Source organism: Pongo abelii, chromosome X (assembly GCF_028885655.2).
Source record: "Pongo abelii isolate AG06213 chromosome X, NHGRI_mPonAbe1-v2.0_pri, whole genome shotgun sequence".
Taxonomy (NCBI): domain Eukaryota; kingdom Metazoa; phylum Chordata; class Mammalia; order Primates; family Hominidae; genus Pongo; species Pongo abelii.
The window spans coordinates 7,833,560-7,855,585 of record NC_072008.2 but is presented as its reverse complement, the minus strand read 5'-3'; positions in this window follow the sequence as shown (position 1 = coordinate 7,855,585).

Genomic DNA, 22,026 nt, shown 5'->3' with positions numbered 1-22,026 from the left:
AGCTGGGCGTGATGGCGGGCGCCTGTAGTCCCAGCTGCTCGGGAGGCTGAGGCAGGAGAATGGCGTGAACCCAGGAGGCGGAGCTTGCAGTGAGGGGAGATTGAGCCACTGTACTCCAGCGTGGGAGACACAGCGAGACTCCGTCTCAAAAAAAAAAAAAAAATATATATATATATATATATATGTATATATATGTATGCATTTACAAGTGGTATCAAGTGGTATGAGGGATGAGGGATTATCACAAAGGGAAAGCATACCTTTGTAATATAAGCATATATTCTTATAAAAGCAAGAACCATCTTCAAATGTTGCTTCAGGAGGTAGATGGAGCTGCTGGCAAACTAGTCAAACTCACTCAGCATAAATACAAGAAACATTTCAAGAAGTAAAAGAGCAACTTTACTTAGGTGAAAAGTTTCTGACAAAAGTCAGAGAAACTAAAAGCACATTTTCCCTTAAATTTTTAAAAAATTTTACAAGTGGAGATTTCACATAATCCGTTAATGTCTTGTATTACTTTTAGGTGGGTATTAGCAATACACATGGGGGAAATGTCCCTGCTTAATCTTGATTTTTGCTTTTGTCCTCCAGCCCTGTAGAATTGTACCAATTTGCATACTATCCTACACCATGTGTCAAAAGAGGCGAAGAAAATGCCACGGCTTGTATTACCCCACAAGGCCACTGTCTTGAAGCTCAGCGGCATTGCTACCAACAGGGACTTTTCCTATAACGTAACGGAATGAATCAATAGATTTGTTGGCGTCATTTGTCAAAACTTCAGGTCTAAATAATAATATTCCATAATATAATAAAGACAGCATGCCAATAGGAAGTAAACATGGGGATTTATATTTAAAAATTACATAAATAGTTTTGACAGGAACTAATGTTTTAAAACAACAGACTGGTTGTGTATCCATGTATATGTAAACCCACAGAAGGGAGTGCTTTGCAAAGCACTGCGTAAAATAATAAAATTATTGATTAAATGAAAAAACTCAATGATGCCTAAAGAAAGTCATTACCAAGGAGTCTTTCTGTGAACTTCAGACATGTGTTTCATTTCATTACCACTAACAAAAGAAAATAATGAAATACGATGCAAAATAATTAAGCTTTTTACCTTTTATTTCTATCTAGATGGGAAATAAATTTAAGCCAGCAATGACAATAAGCAATGAGTAGAACTCAAAGCTTTTCAAATTATTCTAAAATCTTGAGCTTGCAAAATTGGTATACTAAGTTTCTTTTTAAAAATTGGACTCTCTCAGCTGTGTGCTGTGGGTTTCAAAGAAGTTCCAATACAGCTGCATTGTACAAATGGTGATTCCACTCTGAAAGAATTATTCTTTTTACTTGACCACACCCATTACTAGGTTACTGTGTGGATTCTAAAAATATGAATATTAACACGTACCAATGTGCCAAGTGAAATACATAAATGGATACAACCAAACAAGACATGTCATGATACAATGATCTCTGAGGTTGAAGCGCATCAGATAGTAAAATGGAAACCATGATTTGATCAGACACTGAAAGCATTTTGAATATAAAGTAAATATCAGTATTTCAACCAAGGAATGTGCATGCCAGTATGTTTTCTCTTTGTCTAGTTTTCTCTCTTTTTAAAAGTTGAACTGGATTATCTCATCAACTTCCTGTCAAAATTAATATACATCGAATGATAACAACTACATTTAGTGTTTTTGGTTGATATTTGAATTGTTTAAATCATCCTAGGAAAGGTTACTAAGAAGTCTTTATATTTTGTTTTAACAATCTGAAATTGGTTTTAAGTAATTTGACTTAGTTTCATCTTTATAGAAATCATATAAAAATGAATGTTTCAAGTCTTTGCCTAATTCATATGACTAAGGAAAGTTAAAAATAAGACAAAACAAAACAAAAACCTCTAAAATGGAACAAAGTTTGATTTGCTCAAACATTTGATACTAAAATATGTCAAGGACAAAATCTGAAAGCACTCTTCAATTAAGATAAAATGTCGATGGAGCTATTCCCATCATGAATATTTATGAGGCGAATGATAAAGCAGCCACATGTATCTGAAATGCACTCACAACATGTTTTTTGAAGTACAAAGATACTAAATTGTTTGACATACTTTTTCTGTCATTCACAGAACAAGTCAGCAGAAATTGACAGAACGAGTCAGCAGAAATAAATAAAAATATGGAGAATTTGAGCAATATGAGCAATAATGTTGGTTAATAGATGCAAATTAATTAAAGTGCTCTTTCCATTTTAGCAAGTATATACATGTTGCCTCCCCAAAAGGATCGTGTTAGGCAATAAATAATTTATACTAAGCTTTAAAATAATAATAATAATTTTGAAAATATTCTTTCACCTAAACACACGGAAATAGACACATAGGCAACATTTGATAACATTTGGTAGCAATGATATTACTGTCCCCAAAAGAGCAGCAGCAAACTCTGACAACTGGGAAATTAGCCCCACTTACCCAAATAAGAGGATGTTAAGTACCCTCAGAGAGGAATCCCAGAGCCTATTAAAATTTGCCCCCTCTCCTTCTTTCCTATCATACTATACTACCCTCAGGCATTTCCTTCAAAAACTCTTATCTGAAGTATCTTTTTAAATTGTTTAGAATAGTTTTAGGTTCACAGCAAAGTTGTATGGAAAATAGAGTTCCCTATACCTCCTGCCCTGACACATGCACAGCCACCCCAACATTGACACATTATTATCATCCAAAGCCCACACTTTAGATTAGGGTTCACTCTTGGTGTTGTACATTCTATGAGTCTTGACGAATGCATTATGTTGAAAGACTATCTTTTCTCCATTGCATTGCCTTTGCTACTTTGTCAAAGAACATTTGGCTGTGTCTATGGGGGTCAATTCCTAAGCTCTCTGTGCTGTTTCCTTCATCAATTTGTCTGTTCTTTTGCTAATATCACACTGTCTTAATTGTAAAGCATCTTTTTATTCATGTATTTATTTAGATTTTGACTATTTCCCCAATCTTATCTACTGTATCTTGTTCAGTGCATCAACAAATAAATATTTTTAAATAAATAAATAGGGTTAAAGAGGAAAAGGAAATAGCAACTATGTCCATTTAGAAGCATGCTGAAACTGGTGCGTGTTGGGCAAACAGGACAGTGGCACTCGGTGGCATTGATGATCAGAAATTACTAAATATTGAAGTGCACAGAGTATGGTTAATGTGTATGCAGAGGCAACTTCATACTCATAAAAGTTTTCTACATTAAACAAAGAAACAAAAATACATTCACTATTCTTTCAACTTACTTGGTTACAAATAGGAAAAGAAAACTGGACAAAACTGAAAAGCACAATGAGCTAAGTTTAAATAAATGTGTGAATTAATGAGTTAGGAGAAAACCTGAATCTTTGAAAGGAAACCATAAATGGCAAATTAAAATAAATGTGACAGCTGAAGATATAACCTATTTCTCTGCTCCTGACACAAGAAAGCAAAAAATAAACAAGGAAAATGTAAGAAAATCATAAAGATCACTATATATTATACTGTGTGGCATAAACTCTACTTATTGGATAACTGACTTTTCACAATTTAGTTCATCTAATGCCAAATTCTCCTAAGGCAATTTATTGCTTTTGCATATGCCTAGTTTGCCAAATTTGCCAAAAACATGTTTAAGGAAAATTCATCTTAAATATAGTGAATGAAGTTGAATTAATTTTTCTCATTAAATCTTTCTTAATGAAGGGTCTTAACCTCAACCACACAATATAAAAATAATTTTAATAATTTTTTTTAGAACTAGTAGTGGCAGATGCAGAGAAGAAAAGTCATTGCCGTAGGGATTAATTCTCTCCAAGAATCTGCTTTGAAAGGAGCTACATGGACTTATCCATTTTTCATGGGTATATTCTTCTTCCATATCATTGAAGAATAAATATTTAACCCTAAAGGGTTCAAGTAAATTCACATTAAAACAATAGAATTTTTCATCTATGGAAAAATTACATTAGAATATCGAGTATTGTTTATCATATTGACTATTATATTTTAGGAGAGTTATTTATTTAAATCCTTTTCAATCCTTTAATCCACCGAAAGTACTTCTAAAACATGTTAAAAATATGATATAAATACACAAAATGCATACTGAGGGATTGAAAAACAATTTGCTTACAATAATAAAGATCAAAACATGGCCTTTGACACTGGTGTAAATTTCTTGAGGTGGTAAGTACTTGCAATCACAATACTCTCATCATCCTTGTGAGGTAGGTGTGATCATCTCTGCTTTCTACAGAAAATGTGTGAGAAGAAAGATCATCAGAGTGGATAAAAAATACTCTACATTTAATCTCACAAAGCAGTAGCAGAGTGAGCATTTGAATCCCAGTCTCCGTAACTCCATCCCCACCTTGATTACTCTCTATACTGTGAAACTAAGAATAAGTCAAGGATATAATCAAGACTGTCATATGAGACCATTTTAAATACAAATAGGCAGGCAGAGTCTGTACATAAATGCATAGAAGCATCTTTACAGAGAGCTATTGAATATGCATAGACTAACTGTCCACCAATAGATGTAAGGATGAAGAAAATGTGGGATTTATTCACAATGGAGTACTATTTGGCCATAAAAAAGAATTAGATCTTTTCATTTGCAACAACATGGATGGAACTGGAGGTCATTATGTTAAGTGAAATAAGCCAGGCACAGAAAGATAACTATCCCATGTTCTTATTTATTTGTGGGATCTGAAAATTAAAACAATTGAACTCATGGAGATAGAGAGTAGAAGGAGGGTTACCACAGGCTGGGGAGGGTAGTTGGGGGGTAAGGGAAAATGAGGATGGTTAGTGAGTACCAAAAAATAGTTAGAAAAAATGAATAATCCCAGCACTTTGGGAGGCCGAGGCGGGCAGATCACGAGGTCAGGAGATCGAGACATCCTGGCTATCATGGTGGAACCCCGTCTCTACTAAAAATACAAAAAATTAGCCAGGCCTGGTGGTGGGCGCCTGTAGTCCCAGCTACTCGGGAGGCTGAGACTGGAGAATGGCGTGAACCCGGGAGGCGGAGCTTGCAGTGAGCCGAGATTGCGCCACTGCACTCCAGCCTGGGCGACAGAGCAAGACTCCGTCTCAAAAAAAAAAAAAAGAAAAAATGAATAAGACCTAGCATTTGACAGCACAACAGAGTGACTATAGTCAATAATTTAATTGTGCATTTTAAAATAACTAAAATAATATTGTTTGTAACACAAAAGATAAATGCTTGAGGGGATGGATACCTAATTTTCCGTATTGTGATTATGATGCATTGCATGCCTATACCAAAATATCTCAGGTACCTATGAATATATACACCTACTATGTATCTGCAAAAATTTAAAACAAATTTTGAAATAGAAAATAATAAATATAATTAACATTTTAATATATGCCTAGATTGTCTCTGATGACTAGTTTTGCCTTTTCCTACAGATCAGTCTAATTTGTCTATAATAAATGTTAGTTTTATGTATGTTTATATTTCATGAAAAGAGAAAACTGAAATACATAAGGCCAGAAAATTAGTCTTTAAATCAGTGAGCAAGATAGACAAAACTCTATAAAATACAACAAAAAGGCAAAAAAAAAAGAAAATTTAAAAATTAGACATGACAAATTGAATAGGACAGAGAAAAGATATTAAAGGATTTTAAGACAACACTATGTACAAATCCCTAAGACAAATTGGAAAATTTTAGAGAACTATCATTAGAAAATATAAATTATCAAAATTAAATGAAGAATTAAAGAAAAGTTGGAAATGTGTATAAATCAACAAAGGAAAAAATGGAAAGGCAAAACAAAGAAAAGGAAATGATATTCAAGACTCTGGGGTCACACAGATTTACTAATGAGTATATTCTAGCTTAAATTAAAAAAAATCAGTCTTATGCCTTGCATGTGCACACACTCATACACAGTGGGAACCCATTGTATTGTCAGACACTTGATCTGATGAATACAGAGGGGAAAGGCATCGTACATTTCAGTGCATTTAACTCTTGCACACTTGCTTTTAACTCTTTTTCAGAAAGCTAAAATGTAGAACAGATACAAAGGGAGCTGTTCTAGTCGGAAAGGAGAATTGTGGGTGGGAGAGAAGGCAGGACAGGAAGTGGAACATCATCTGCTGTTCTCAGTTGCTTGGCAGAATCTCAACCTTCATTAAATCCACTTCATTGCCTCTTCCACACCTGCACCTGAACAGCCATATATAGCTTGAGAAAAACTTACAGCCTAGCAGACTGGTATCTTTAAAGAAGGATCATTATCCTCAAGGGGGCTATCCCGAGTTTATTTACTTGCTTAAATACCCAGAGCATTCGGTCATCAAAATTGATTTCATGTTAAAATCACCTAGGTAGTTTTAAAAACTACTGATGCTGGGGTCTCAATCCCCAAAATATTGTTATGAAATTGGTCTTGGGTGTGACCTGGGCATGCAGATTTTTAGAATAGTCCTGATTCATTCCAGTGTGCAAATTTGAGAAAAGCTGGCTTTGGAGATCTTAATAAAGTGCAGATTCTGGTTTGTTTGTTTTGGGGCGACTGTTCATTTCTAACAAGCTCCCAAGTCAGGCTGATGCTGATGGTCTATAGACCACATACTGAATAGCACAGACCTAAAGTCTTATTTCTCACCTGTTCCTGTCTCCTCAGAAATGTCCAATAGTGCAATACCTTCTCTCTCCTATCCTCACTTTCCATGCATGACCTTGCTTCCCATTTTACTAGGAAAATCCAAACCATCAGTAGGGAGATTACACAAGTTCTGACCTCCACCCTACCCACCTACATGCCATCATGCCCACACATTCTTCGCTTCACTCTTGTGATTTCAAACCATCTTTGCTCCCATCTAATGAAAGCACCCCACGTTCACACCAGAGTGGACCTCTCTATCCCTTTGACAAGTCTCCCTCTCTCTGTCATTGTCAGCTCGTCACCAAGGACTAGATCACTACATTCGGAAGCAGGCCAGAACTCTACAATACTAACAGGAAGAAAGGCAGACAGGCAGGCAGGCAGGAAGGAAGGAAGAGAGGAATGTAGGAAGGGAGAGAGGAAGGGGGCAGGAGGGGAGAAGGGAGGGGAGGAGGGAGGGAGAGAGAGAGGGAGAGAGAGAGGGAGGGATGGAAGGAAGGAAGGAAAGGAAAGGAAAGGAAGAAGGAAGGAAGGAAGGAAATAAATCTCTTTCTTATCCCAATTTCTTCTTCTAAACCAGGTTTTCTTCACAACCGACCAGTGAATATGCTGTTTTTTTTCTCAGTCACCAATGATCTTCACATTGCTGCATGCAATGCCAACCTCAAACCTCAGCTGACTGGACCTACAACATCATTTATTTGACAGAGTCATCATCTCTCTTCTTACCTTAGGAAGCTTTCTTGGTGTGGATGCCTCACACTCCTGTTCTTTTCCTTTTACCTCCCCTGCTGTTTCTTCCCGGCCTCCTTTATTGATTTATCCTTATCTACCCCACCTTTAAACATTATTGTGGTCCAGCCTTACCCTTTGAATGTTTCAATTTTCATATCTATACACACTCCCATCCTGGTCTTATCTAGACTAATGACTTGAAATCCTATTTGTCTGCTGATAACAAAATTTTTATCTCCAATTTGTACCTCTCATCTGAACTCTAATTTTGTGCATCCAACTCTTCCTTAACAGTTTTACACAGATGCTAATATTCACCTCAGTCTAACATGTCAAAACCGGAAGTCATCACCACAATCAAAAATTAAAACAAAACAAAACAAAACAAAAATGGAAAAAGAAGAAAGTAAAAATCCCTTCTTCCCTTGCAGTGTTTTCCATGTTAATTAATGTCAATTACTCAATTGAAGACTCAGGAATTATTTTTGAGCTCTTTCTGTCCTTCCCAACCTACATCTGATCTTTCAGGAAATCTTATAGAGTCTGTCTTCCAAGTACAAGCAGAATCTGACCACTTCTTCCCACTTTCTCTCCTACCTTCTCTAAGCCATCTCCATTGCACCCTGGAGGCATAGCATTCACATTTTAACTGGATTCCTGATTCCAATGTTTCCCCTTGTAGACTACTATTAACACATAGGCAGAGAGACACTGTTCTATGATAGAATGTATCATGCCAGCCTCTGTCTGCTCCAGCTTTCCAGGAATTCCCCATTTCCCTGGCAGTAAACATCAATGTCCTTACAAAGATCTGCAAGGCCCCACATGACTTCCCTCCCACCACTTTATTACTCTTTCTCCCTTTGTCATTCTAATCTGGCCAAAATAAGCTTCTTGCTGATCCTTGAACACTCCAATTGCCCTTCTAAGGCATGGGCAATACCTGCTTCCACTTCCTCTCTCCAGAATACCCTTCCCCCAGGCAACCAAATGGCTGGCTGTTTCGCCATCATCAAGGTTGTATGAAAAATGAACTTATCAATGGCTCAGTCAAGTAGGCAGTAATACCCTTCCCCAACTATTTCTCAATACTTGGAATTTACATTAAGAAAACAAAAAGTTAATGGCAATATCAGGTACTTTTTTTAAAAATGGAGAGATTCATTTTATGAGTTATTACAACAAACTCTTTTAAAATAGTACTTCTCAAACTGAATTTTGCATCTAAAACACTAGGGGATCTTGTTAAAATGCAGATTCATATTCAGTAGACCTGGAGAGCCGGCTGAGGATTTGTGTTCCTAACGGGTGCCCAGGTGATATCCATGATGCAGCTGGTCTTTTTGCCACAATTTGAGTAGAGGGTCCTCAGAGGATTTTTAAGAACTTTTAGTAATATACAGAAATACAAAAAGTAAAAAGAAGAAAAAGAAATCATCTGTGTTTTACCTACTCATAATTTGTTAGTATGTCTTGGTCAGTACAGGCTGCTATAAGAAGTCACAGACAGAGTGGCTTAAATAACAAATAATTTTTCGTCACAGTTCTGGAGATTGGGAAGTCCAAGACTGAGATGCCAGCACACTCAAGATCTGATGAGAAGAACCCACTTCCTGGTTTGTAGACAGCTGTCTTCTCTATTTATCCTCACATGTTGGAAAGAAGGAAAAGAAGAAGGAAGCTACTTTGTGTCTCTTCTTATAAGGGCACTAATCCCATCCTGAGGGCACCACTCTTATGATCTCATCACCTCCCAAAGGCCCCACCTCCAAATATCAGCCACTGGGGGTTAGAGATTTAACATATGATTTTATGGGGATATAAAATACAGTTTATAACAACTAATAGCATGTTTAATATCACTGGGTTTTCTTCATCTATAGAGATTGCACATTCCTTTAGTGCATTTATTCATTAAAATAAGTATCAAGGATATACCATGCAACACACAAGTAGGGTATTGGATGCTGAGTATCTAAAAATAAGGGGAGGATTGGTGCAGTAGCTCATGTCTGTAATCCCAGAGCTTTGGGAGGCTGAGGCAGGAGGATCACTTAAGGCCCAGAGTGTGAGATCAGCATGGGAAACAAGGTGAGACCCTCATCTCTACAAAAATTTTAAAATATTAGCTGGGTGTGGTGGCATACACCTGTAGTTCCAGCTACTTGGGAGGGTGAGGTGGGAGGATTGCTTGAATCCAAGAGTTCAAGGCTGCACTGAACTATAATCACACTACCGCACTCCAGCCTGGGTGACAGAGCAACACCTTGTCTCTAAAAAAATAAAAAATAAAATAAGTGAAGAATCGGCCCTTCTGGTCAGAGATTTCACAGAAATATTGGACTCTCTGTCCTTTCTTTCCATTCATCTTTTCTGAAGACAGAAGGGTAACAATTCAGCACTGGAGGACAGACAGAAGGTAACGATTCAGCATTGAGTGAGTGATAAGGTGAAGAGAAGCCAAAATTCCATGTAAACATGTGGACACTGTTTAGAAAATACTGCAACTTAGCATTCCCTTCTGGACATTAACAATCAAAAGTTTAAAAATAGCTCATGATTAACTCAAAGAACTTTGCACATAATTTCTCTGTAAAATTCAGAAACAACTTCTATTATTGATATTTCATCTGAATAAGATGTAACGATACGACACAGACAAATTAAGTGTGAGATGTAAATGATATTTCAAGAGAAGTATTTCAGAAAGTTCATTCCGAGTGAACAAACACACATCTTGTAATATTTTGTTTGATTTCCTTTCTAGCAACAATTTTATTCTGCTGAGAGACAGTTACTGTGAAACTATCTCATTACAATGATATTATATTTGTACATAAAATTGAATGTTTTGCAAATTGATAAAGGAGCTAATTCACTTCTGTGGTTCATAAAAATGTAGTATTCGAACAATGGTTTGGATTGTTGTAGGTTAGTTTTTGATATTTGTTTTGGGACGCTGCATTCAGTCGCTCCTGGCAGATTTTACATGCAGAAGAGGAAGAATGCCTTACACTTACACTGCACCTTTGCTGGTCATTCCCCCACTAACTTACTCACAATGTGTTCATTGCCTGCACTTCTGGGAGCCAGCTAGTGTGCTAGTCCAGCCCAAAGGATGTAAAGAGGAATAAGACACGGTCTCTACCTTTGAACATCTTGGTTCAGAAAGAGTGTCATGTGAATAAATAAGTATTCTTTCTCAGGAGAAAGGAGAAAGAATGGAAATAAAGTATTGTGGGCAGAGGAAGGTAATAGGGGAATTGACTGCCTCATCTGAAAGGAGCCTTAGTTTTAATTGGTCTTGAAGAATTAAAAACTTAAAAAAAAACTTATTCTAAGTTTTTTATTCTACTGAGGGCAGGTGAAGGAATTTGATATTAAAAGGTGCAGAGCATAAAAAATATTGGGGGCAGTTTCATCATGGCCAAGGTGAAGGAAATGGGAGAAGATGGTTGAATGAAATCTGAGAAAGAATAGGCCAGATTTTGACAGACTTTTCTCCACAAAGGAGAAGTTTAGCTAGAATGAAAGGACATAGCCTTGCCCAATAATACCAAAACTTAGAGGATGAAAAATGTTTAAAGATTATGCAAATTAAACTGACATTTGCATGTAACAATGCGTGTATTCCTTTAGCAATATAGGGGAAAAAAATCTCAGGGCAGTCTCAACCTTTAATTTTGTAAAAATGCTTAATTTCAACATAAATGACATTATATATATATGTAATATTATTTATGTATGCATGTTTTAATGAAATTGTCCTAATTGGACTACAATAAAAACCAGTAGTTCTTTCCATCACTCTTCTCCATTTCTGGCATTGCAAATGCATGCATTTTTAACTATTTTAGTTGTTTTCTCAAGATATTTACTTCCTTTTTTTGAACAGCAAGCTTATGGGTTTTTTTTTGATTTAGATATTATCCACCTATTACTTATTGATTTATCTCTCTTATTACTTCCGCTACCATTTTGCTTCTTTCACTCCCTCTCCACCTATAATGAACACAGGAATTGACTAAATCAAGTATACTTTGTTTATGTTATTAAGGCTATATTTCAATTATTCACAGTCAAACCATATGATGAACAATGATTGCATTCCCTTCTAGTACATCTCTTTGGTTTTCCTTGGAGTTAGTAATTGCCTTTTGCTTACTTGTCTAATTTTTATATAGCTTTTCTTGAATTGTCTCTGCCTCTCCCACAGAAATATACACCTGTTTTCAAAATAACCAGAAACATCTGTATGTTCTTGAACCACTGAACTCACTTCCTCTGGACATGCTGCATAGCTTTGATATTGGAATTTCTTATCACCATTGCTCCTGTAGTTTCTTTAGTTTCTCTCTTGTGTTGGCACTATGACTTCTTTACTCTCAGTCCTTTTCTGTTTTGGTAAAGCATACCCTTTAATAATTTCCTCAGAAAAGATGATACATTTTTCAGACTTTAAATATGTGGAGATATTTGTATTGTATACTCAGATTTGATTGGTAACTTTACCTGGCATTGTATAATGTTCTAGGTGGAGAATAACTTTCTCATAGTTTTTTGAAGGAATTGCTTTATTGGCTCCCACCCTCAAGCATTTTTATTGCAAAATTCCATATCAACATGATTATTGATTTTTTTTCAAAGTAAACGTTCTTAACCTTGCAAGTCTGAATTAGGTTAAATTCTTTATACACAATCATTAATTGATTTTTTTCCTCTTGTTCACCAACTGCTGACAGCCAGAATTCCTCCCTCAAGAAATTGACCAACCCAAAGGAAAAACATTTAGATGCTGAGAGTGATGGTCACCTTGTGAAACAGCAGGGTTTCTAGTGAGTTATTGTACTGTAAAGGTCACCATTAGAAAACAGGAGCTACCAATTGACATTTTAGTGTGTCTCTCTCAACATGGAATGAGCAGTCCAGGAAGACCAAATAGTTGACATAGGTTTTAACATGATGTATAAACTAAGGCAAACAAAATAGAGATTAAAAAAAAGAGACTCGGAAGAAAGAGGAAAACTATACTTAAAGGAGCATATCTCTACTATTTCTTCTTTTTTTTCTTCTGATGTTAGATGCTTAGTACATTAATTTTGAGCCTTCCATCTTTGCAAACAAATATGTCAAAGATAGTGAATGCCATGGCATAAAATATTAAAATATAAAATATATATGTTTAGGGACAAAAGTAAGGAACATCTTCTAAAATAAAATCAGCATAGAGCTTAGACATATTGGACTATTAAATGAGCCTCACTCTGAAATCTTGCCCAGTGTCAAATGCTACTAATAATTTCACACAGCCAAAACAAAGTTTGGGACCATCCACACTCCTCCTTGAATCCTTTCTTCTTTCATTAGGACACGTTCTGACTCTGGGTTCCAACTATGAGTTCTCTAAGTAGTGCTTGTGGGAGCACCTTTTATGCAGAAGGGAGATGCTTCTTTCATGAGACATTTCCAATTAGACTCAGTTACATAGCTTATGTAACATTTTTCAGAAATCCATGTCCCTAAGTCTATAAACAATACTAACCAGGCCAGTTACAACAGTCTGCTAAAAGTGGATCATAAAAACTTGGTAATGGTATCTCCCACTAAGAGATAAAATTATAGTGTTTTCCAAGAGGTCTGACATTTGCAAGCTTACAGGTAAATTGCCCAAGTCATCTTTCTTTCTTTTCCTTGGCGTCCCCAGTAAAACAAGAAAAAGAATTCCTAAACTGCTCTTAGCCCTTTCTTTACCAAAGGTTTTAAGATTTTGGCCCTAAGGTATTTTTTTTCTCTAAACTATATTTATTTTATTTTTTTAATTAAACTTTAAAAAACACAAAATATGAGTAGAGATTTTGAGTGTTCATATGATTTTAGGAAGTTAGGTGAGCTAATATCAATATTTAAGATATGCACACAAGAAAATAATAATAAAAGTGTGCTGTGAACTGCTTAGCAAGAAGTAGGCACTTGTCTAATAGAAAAATTATTTAGAGACTGGGTGGTAGTTCTGAATTAATCGTGTGTCTTTGTTTATCATTATTGTTGAAAAGTCTGGAGATATGGTCCATATTGCCTTTAAATTTCTTCACATTGGTAATAGCATAATTTCTGACTTAGGGTAAATGTTTTCACTAATAATTGTTGCAATTTATTTTGAACTATTACCCTATTCTTAGACAATATTCCCAAAATAGTCCTCCTATGTTTCAGATTGTTACACCTGCAGAGAGTCCTTTTGTGGTTAAATCAGATGAACCCCCCTGTAACAGTTGCATGCGTTGGGAAATGGTATTCTCAACAAATAGAAACTTTCCCTGCAGTTAAATTGAGTATTGGGCCAATGAATCACTACCCTTCTGACCAAGGAAAAGTTGTATAAATCAATGGTACTCTCTAAATAATATATGAGAGTGGATACTCAATCTATTTCACATTGAGTTTGCGGGGGAGTAGGTTTGGGTTAGGCAGAGTAGAGATTAATGAGACCATGTGTATTTCCTGCTCTGTGGGTAAATAGCTCAATATTCACCAGGGAAGTCAGTGAAGGAAAGCAGTGGACCCTGCATGTAAGTGTTAGATATTTTGAAACCATGCTCAATAGAAATTAATTAAGTACTCCAATGTCCATGATTAAATAAGCCTTTTGGGGGAAACTAGAAAACTCACTGAAGAGGAAATGGAAGAAAAATGAAATGAATTCTAAGCAGCAATGACAGAAACAACTATAGACTATGTTGTGACCAGGGCTTGTGCCAAGTGTGGCCAAAACGCCTCTGTGTCCTTTATATATAATACTTCTCACTTTCTTGTGTCATCCAATCAGTATCTGTCAGGGCTTGTACCTATAAAGAATGATACTTGAGCCCTCAAATAGGAGATTAAATTAGTCAAGAGAAAGTCCAAGGCTGGTGGGACTGGGGTCTTGGAAGTGAGAATAGTGAGAATAGTGAAAACTAACTGGTAGAATTATGGGAATATGATGGTGAGCAATGGCAAAGCCATCCCTGTCTTTATTGGGATGGCAGGCATATGGGGAGAAACAGACACATTTTCAAAAGCTACTACAACGTCGTATGATGAATGTCTGAAGACGTAAGTACATGTGAGATCACCTGAAAAGTCCCTGATATGGTTTGGCTCTGTATTCCTGCCCAAATCTCATGTCGAATTGTAATTCCCAGTGTGGGGACAAGGACCCTGTGGAAGGTGATTAGATCATGACAGTGGATTTCCCCTTGCTGTTCTCATGACAGTGATGAGTTCTCACAAGATCTGGTTGTTTAAAACTGTGTAGCACTTCCACCTTCACTCTATCTCTCTCTCTCTCCTCCTCTGCCATGGTAGGACATGCTTGCTTCCCCTTCACACTCCGCCATGATTGTAAGTTTTCTGAGGGCTCCCAGCCATGCTTCCTTTACAGCCTGTGGAAATGTGCATCAATTAAACCTTTTTTCTTCATAAATTACCAAGTCTAGGTAGTTCTTCATAGCAGTGTGAGAATGGACTAATACAGTCCCTAAATCAGTTACACGGGGCAAGTCAAACTTCATGAAGAAAGTGGCATCTATCAGGAACCAGCAATTTGAAAGGGAGCAGATGGAATGTAGCAGAAATTTTTTTTAAAAAAAGCTTCCATCTTGGAAAAGATGTGTTGTTTCCTTGAAATAGGAGTTGGCATTACGTATGTGATAATCCAGAGAGGAGAATAGGGAGGAAATGGATGAATGCAGAATAGCAGAACATCCAGACAAAGGAAGAGCACATTCAAAGGCCTTTGCCCTTTAGAGTAAAGACTAGCTTTAATTAAATACGACACTTGGGGTCTCCATAAAATAGACCCTGCAAGACTGTCAGCATCATCTTTTATCACCCACTGCAACAGACTGAATGTTTATGTCACCAAAATTCCTTTCTTGAAATCCTAACCTCTGGCTAGGTGCAGTGGCTCATGTCTGCAATCCTAACACTTTGGGAGGCCAAGGCGGGTGGATCGCTCGAACTCTGGAGTTCAAGACCAGCCTGGGCAACATGGTGAAACTCTGTCTCTACTAAAAATACAAAAATTACCCAGGCGAGGAGGCGCGTGCCTGCAGTCCAAGCTACCTGGGGGGCTGAGGCAAGAAGATCACTTGAGCATGGGAGGTTGAGGCTGCAGTGAGCCATGATCTTGGCACTGCACTCCAACTTGGGCAACCAAGAGACTCCGTCTTAAAGAAACAACAACAACAAAAAAAAACAAAAACAAAAGAAAAAGAAATCCTAACTCCCACCAGATGGTATTAGGAGGTGGGGGCTTTGAGAGGTGATTAGGTCATGAAGGTAAAGTCTTCATGAATGAGATTAGTGCCCTTATAAAAGGGACCCCAGAGAACTCCCTTGCCCCTTCCATCCTGTGAGGGTATAACAAGAAGGCACCATCTCTGTGAACCAGGAATTTCGTCCAGCAGACACAGAATCTGCCATGCCTTGATCTTGGGGTTCCAGCCTCCAAAACTGTGAGCAATAAATGTCTGCTGTTTATAAGCCACCAAGTTTATGATATTTCATTATAGCAGCCTTAACTGACTAATATACCACCTTGCCACCTGGGCATTCAAAGCCATACAGACACTCTTGACTTTATTCCAGATCAAATAGCAACAGCTTAACAACTGGTTGGATATGGGCAGTGGGGTAGAGAATTCAGTGGAATTATCAAATGGTAATGGAAGGTTGTAAACTGCTACAAGCATTTCGAGGGGCAACTCACCTTATGGTCTGCTAAGTGCCTTACAAATATTTTTTCAAGGTATTGTTGTCTCCGTCGTGCATAAGATGGAACCACAGCTCAGAAAGGTATGGTGATCAATTTGAAGTCACATGTCGGAGCTTGGTTTAGAACTCACATTTGGCTGGTTTCGATGCCCTTGTTCCTTCCATTGTATCTAACTCTCAGCAAAGCCAAGATACAAACATAAATTATGCAAAGTTATGGTGCTCGTTTTGCTTATGTAAAAATGAGATCTTTTTATTATGCAAAGACAAGACACCAGAAACTCATATCCATGATAGAAATGGCTATTTAATATGAACATTGTTTGTATTCATGTAAGAAATGACATTGTGATGGGAAAATGGATTTAGTCATGGTATTTTGATTCCAGGCATTATTCACAATAGCAAAGACTTGGAACCAACCCAAATGTCCAACAATGATAGACTGGATTAAGAAAATGTGGCACATATACACCATGGAATACTATGCAGCCATAAAAAATGATGAGTTCACGTCCTTTGTAGGGACATGGATGAAATTGGAAATCATCATTCTCAGTAAACTATCGCAAGAACAAAAAACCAAACACCGCATATTCTCACTCATAGGTGGGAATTGAACAATGAGAACACATGGACACAGGAATGGGAACATCACACTCTGGGGACTGTTGTGGGGTGGGGGGAGAGGGGAGGGATAGCATTGGGAGATATACCTAATGCTAGATGACGATTTGGTGGGTGCAGCGCACCAGCATGGCACATGTATACACATGTAACTTACCTGCACATTGCGCACATGTACCATAAAACCTAAAGTATAATAATAATAATAATAATAATAATAATAAAAGAAAAAAAAGTAAAAAAAAACAAAAAAAACAACAACAACAACAAAAAAATAATCCTTTATGTTTTTAAATGTGTTTGTATTTGTGATGGATCAGGACTCAAGTAACCTGTGAGGAAGTTTAGACCAACACTGGGCTTCGTATATGTTCCAAATGGGTTTATTTTCTATCCACTTCTAAACCCATATTGGATAAGAAAAACACAAATTCTAAAAAATGAAGCCCAATTGGTTAGTTCTCCCAATATAAAGACCATGATAAATGTATTTGTACTTTTGTAGGATTTACTTCTTCATCTAGGTAAATTAGTAAGACCAAATCAAAAGACATACAAAAAATGTCACAAAGGAGAAGCCCAATGAAAACACAATTGGAAACACAAGAAGAGAATGAATTTAGCCACAAGTTGTCAATTTCTATAGTTAGAATCTGATTAGACAGTGAAAGTGAAATGCCAAATTAAATATAATTAACACACTTTACAGAAACCGGGGCAATAAATTAACCACACCACACATCACATACAACTCAGATTAAATATGTTGTGTCCGTAGACTGGGGAAAGAGTCGTAAAAAAATACAACAAAGTAACAAAGTTTATAATAGTGCTATCTCCAAACCATAGAAGGTTAACTCTAAGAATTTTTATTTTGATGGTAAAGTCCACTAGAAAGGCACATTATTAGATTCCATTTTTATGCCACAATATTTGAAGTTGTGTCTTAAGATACAATATATTATTGTTCAAAATTGTTTTCAATATATTCATTTCTCTTATTGAATAAGTATTTTTGTCCACTGTAAGAAATTGGAAAATAGTTTGTCTATATAGGGACTCAATAGTGAGGCAATATTAGATTCACACACAATTAAAAAACCAATAAAACAATTATAGAACATCATCTTCATGTTAATTATTTTTAAACCTTATAGATGGCACAACAATATGAGTATTGTAGCAGTATCATAACTGCACTGAATAAATTAAAAGTAGAAATGTACATTAGCTATCATTTTAACATTCATACTTGCTGGTAAATCCACCTGAAAGATATTCACTTTCAGCTTAATTATATATTTATGTGGATTCAAAATTCTTATGAGCATTAATGGGAACTTTGACGCTTTAATAAATGAAAAAGTAGGATGTTAGGATGAGATATTGGATGATATATTCAATTTATTCCTAAAATATATAATACTGCTTGCTGTGACTCTTCCAACTGGAGTAATTGGTTGCAATTAAAATAATGAGATATTCCAAACAGTGATATATGCATTACAAATGTAGGGTGATATATAATTTGTAATTCCTATATCATTTTTATACTGATACATTTCTTTCTAATTATAATAATCTTTTGAGCTAATAGGAATATGTTTTGTCACATGGACTATATTCTCGGATAATTTTTTTTATGATAGCTAATTTGAAAATCTTTTGACTATACCTAAAATATAGTATAAATGTGTATTTTGGAAAAAGAACTTTGGGAAACTGTTCAGAAGTATCTACAAGCTGAATACATGCATGCTCTACAACCCAGTATTTTCATTCCTAGGTAAATATCCAACCTAAGTGGGTACATGTGTTTACCAAAGACACATGCAAGAACGGTTATAGTGTCATTGTGTAGTAATTTTAGCTATACACTTTTAAGGCTTTTGCCATCTGACCTGCTTGAGTGTGAAGGCAGCAATGATGATTTGAAAATTGGATATGGGCACTTCATGGCAGAATTAATACTTATCATCTGCGATTTAAAACAAGTTAGTTCATATCCTGAATAATATGATAGTTAATACTAGTCCACCAACATTTACTGACTGCTGTGTGGAAGAATAAATTGATTGCTTCTGCGAATATTTACTCTCAGCACTTGATGTGTATTAACTCCTTTAATACTGAAATCAACTTTATGAAATATGCTCTTTTTAAAGTCAGAGAATATGAAATGTAAAAAGATGACTTATTCAAAGTCAAGTAAATAGTAAGTAATAAGTGACACGAAAAAAATAAATCAGGTATAGGAAGACTGACTGGTAGATGGCTTAATTTTGTAGTGTCAGGGCTGGCTTCTTTCTTTCTCTTTTTTTTTTTTTTTGGAGTAGATATATAAATTGCAATCTAAAAGACGAGAAGAACTCAGACATGTGAAGATACTGGGGAAGATTATTCCAGGCAGAGGGAGCAGCTTCTAAAACAGGCTGTGGGCCTGAGTGTTTAGCCTGAGTGTTCAGGCCTGAGCGTTAGCTTTGAGTGTTTAAGGAACTAAAACATTGAGCTAACAGAACTGAAGCAATCATGATTGAGAGGAGAGTGATAGGGAATGAGGTTGCAGAAGGGCATAAGCTCGAGTCACATAAGAACTTCTCGGCTAGGTAAGAGTTTCGCTTCCATTTTAAAGCATGTTTGGAAGTGCTGGAGAGTTTTGATCCAAGAAATAATATTTTATAACCAAAAGTATGGGTATTTTCAGCTAATGGTGTCTGGAAGACCATTTAGGAAACTCTTGCAAGAACGAAGATGAAAGATGATGGCTGCATGGAATAAGGTGACACTAGTGGAAATGAAGAAAATTGAACAGATGTGGAATATAATGTAAAACCAGAGCTGACAAGAGTTATTAATACAGCCTGTTAATGGATGTGAGATGAGGGAAAGACAGGAATCACGTGTATATACCTGGGTGCACATGCTGTTCACTGAGACACAGAAACTGAAGAAGAGAGTTGGAGTTTGTGTAGGATCTAGAACCAATAGCTTTATTTTGGACGTGCTGATTTTGAGTTGCCTTGTAGGCATCCAAAGTACGAATTAGGCAGTTAGATTTAGGATTCAGGACTTTAGAGGAGAAGTCAGAGCAGGAGATAAGAATTTGGGGTCATCGTGATATAAACGCTATACACAACCATGCAAATGGATAACATTGTCTGTCTGCAGAGGCAGAAGAGCTGGAGGAAAAACAGGTGTCAGGAATGGGGTCTTGGGACAGTTCAACATTTGGAAGAGGAGAAGATGACCAAGAAGATAAGAAACATTGACTAAGTGTATGCTATCTTTGGAGATAAGAAAATGTGTTTACAACAGAAATTGTTTAATAACAGTATTAAAACAAAAATAACAGCTAAATAATTTAAAATGCTTTTTGAAAAATTTCCAAGACTTACCATAATAGGAATCAAAAGTATAAAATTAAAATATATACAAGTATATGCTTTGTATACTTGTTTGTGTGTGTGTGTCAAAGAAAGAAATCTCAGCTATCTGAAATATGTCTGAAAAAAATCTTTGTCATGCTGCATGAAGAGTTTAACTATCCTCCTGATAGCTAGTGTAAAGAGAGATCTAACAAGAAATATGTTTATTTTCTTGTGCCAACAAAACTAGATAAAGGACAAGGTCTTTTTCAAGTAACACTATTACAGGCTCCACACCTTTCAAGCTCATCTTTCTTTGGTTCAAACCCAAAGTGGCTACCTGATAAAGGATGGTGCATGATTACCTGATTCAGGGATGTTATGTTAATTTAGGTTTCCCAGGTGACCATCTCAAATGAATGCCAGTGGCACCTCAACCAGCTGTCAGACCACACAGAGCAGTCAGAACGGCATCTGCCTGGCACTCATGCCTTTGCTGAAGTACAATCAAGATCATCTAAGTTTCCTACTAACACACTACCTTGGAGTAAGAATGCTCTGTTTTCAAAAGTTGTATTCATTCGTGTTCATTTGTGTAAAAGCACAGTTCTTTGGGTGGGTGCCAAAACTACGGATTTAACAATTTAACAATTATTTTCTTCATACTTGTCCTAAGTGAATAGTGCCATTCTCCCCAATTGATATACAGGACCACAGTAATTTGTGGGGAAAAGGTAGCAAAACAACATGTCTTCTGTCGATAGGACAATCACTTTTAGAGTAATGCTTACTTGCTTTGAGTGCACTACGCTTCCTGGTCTAAATTTAGTCTGAGTGGTATTACACTATAGGTAACTTACAGTTTGACACTTCCATGCCTTGAGACTAAATAAAGGGATCTTGCTGGGGATGCAGTGAGCCCACAGAATTGCTTAAAAGGAAACCTCTTTATCCTTAACTTCGATTCTTCGATGCAGACATTTTCTTGTCCCCTATTACTGAAAGTAAGGGTAGAGCCTCAAGCCTGATCCTCACATTCTCCTGTGTTGTGTTCATCAGAAAACAACAAACATTAACCTCATGTAATGCTTGGGTCCCTGTTCCTAATTTTTTTTTTCCTAATAGCAGCTTTTGACTCCTATGCATCATGCTTTTCACAAAATTTGGGGTTTCAGCTTTGTTACACACTTAATTTTATAAAGTACCAGTTAAGATAATAGTTAATGATATTTTGGAAATCTTGAAAATAAAAAACAGTAAAAGTTACTATAATGTTGTCACTTAGAGATAGTCATTTGTTAATGTCTCCTAAGATTCTATTTTTCCTCCTCCTTGTCATCTTCATCTTATCCTCCTTCCTCTCCCACTCTTCCTTTTCTTCTTCCTTCTCCTCCTCCTTCTCTTTCTTCTTCTCCCTTCTCATCCCTCTTTTCTTCTTATTTTTCTCCTTCTCCTCCTTCGTCTTCTTCCTCCACCAGCAAGGTATTTTGTTATACCAGCCTGAATGGACTAAGACAAGTGATCAACTCAACCTTCAGTTGCTCTCCCCTTCCTAGAGGGAGCTCTAACCCTCTAATGACATGGTTGGTTTCCCTGGCAATCTGCTTCCATCATGAGGCTGTTCAGGAGCCCACCAGGAGAACAAAAGATGCTCCTATCACCCAAAACATTCCTAGGGATTTAAAGGCTCTGTGTCAGGAACTGAGGGTCAAATAGAAAATATTAGAACAAAAGATTCTCCTAGCACCTCTACCTAGAGGTTGTTAGGCATTCCTGGCAAGTTCCTGTGCAAGGAACTGAGGGCCAGAGACTAAACATGTATTTCTTATTATGTTA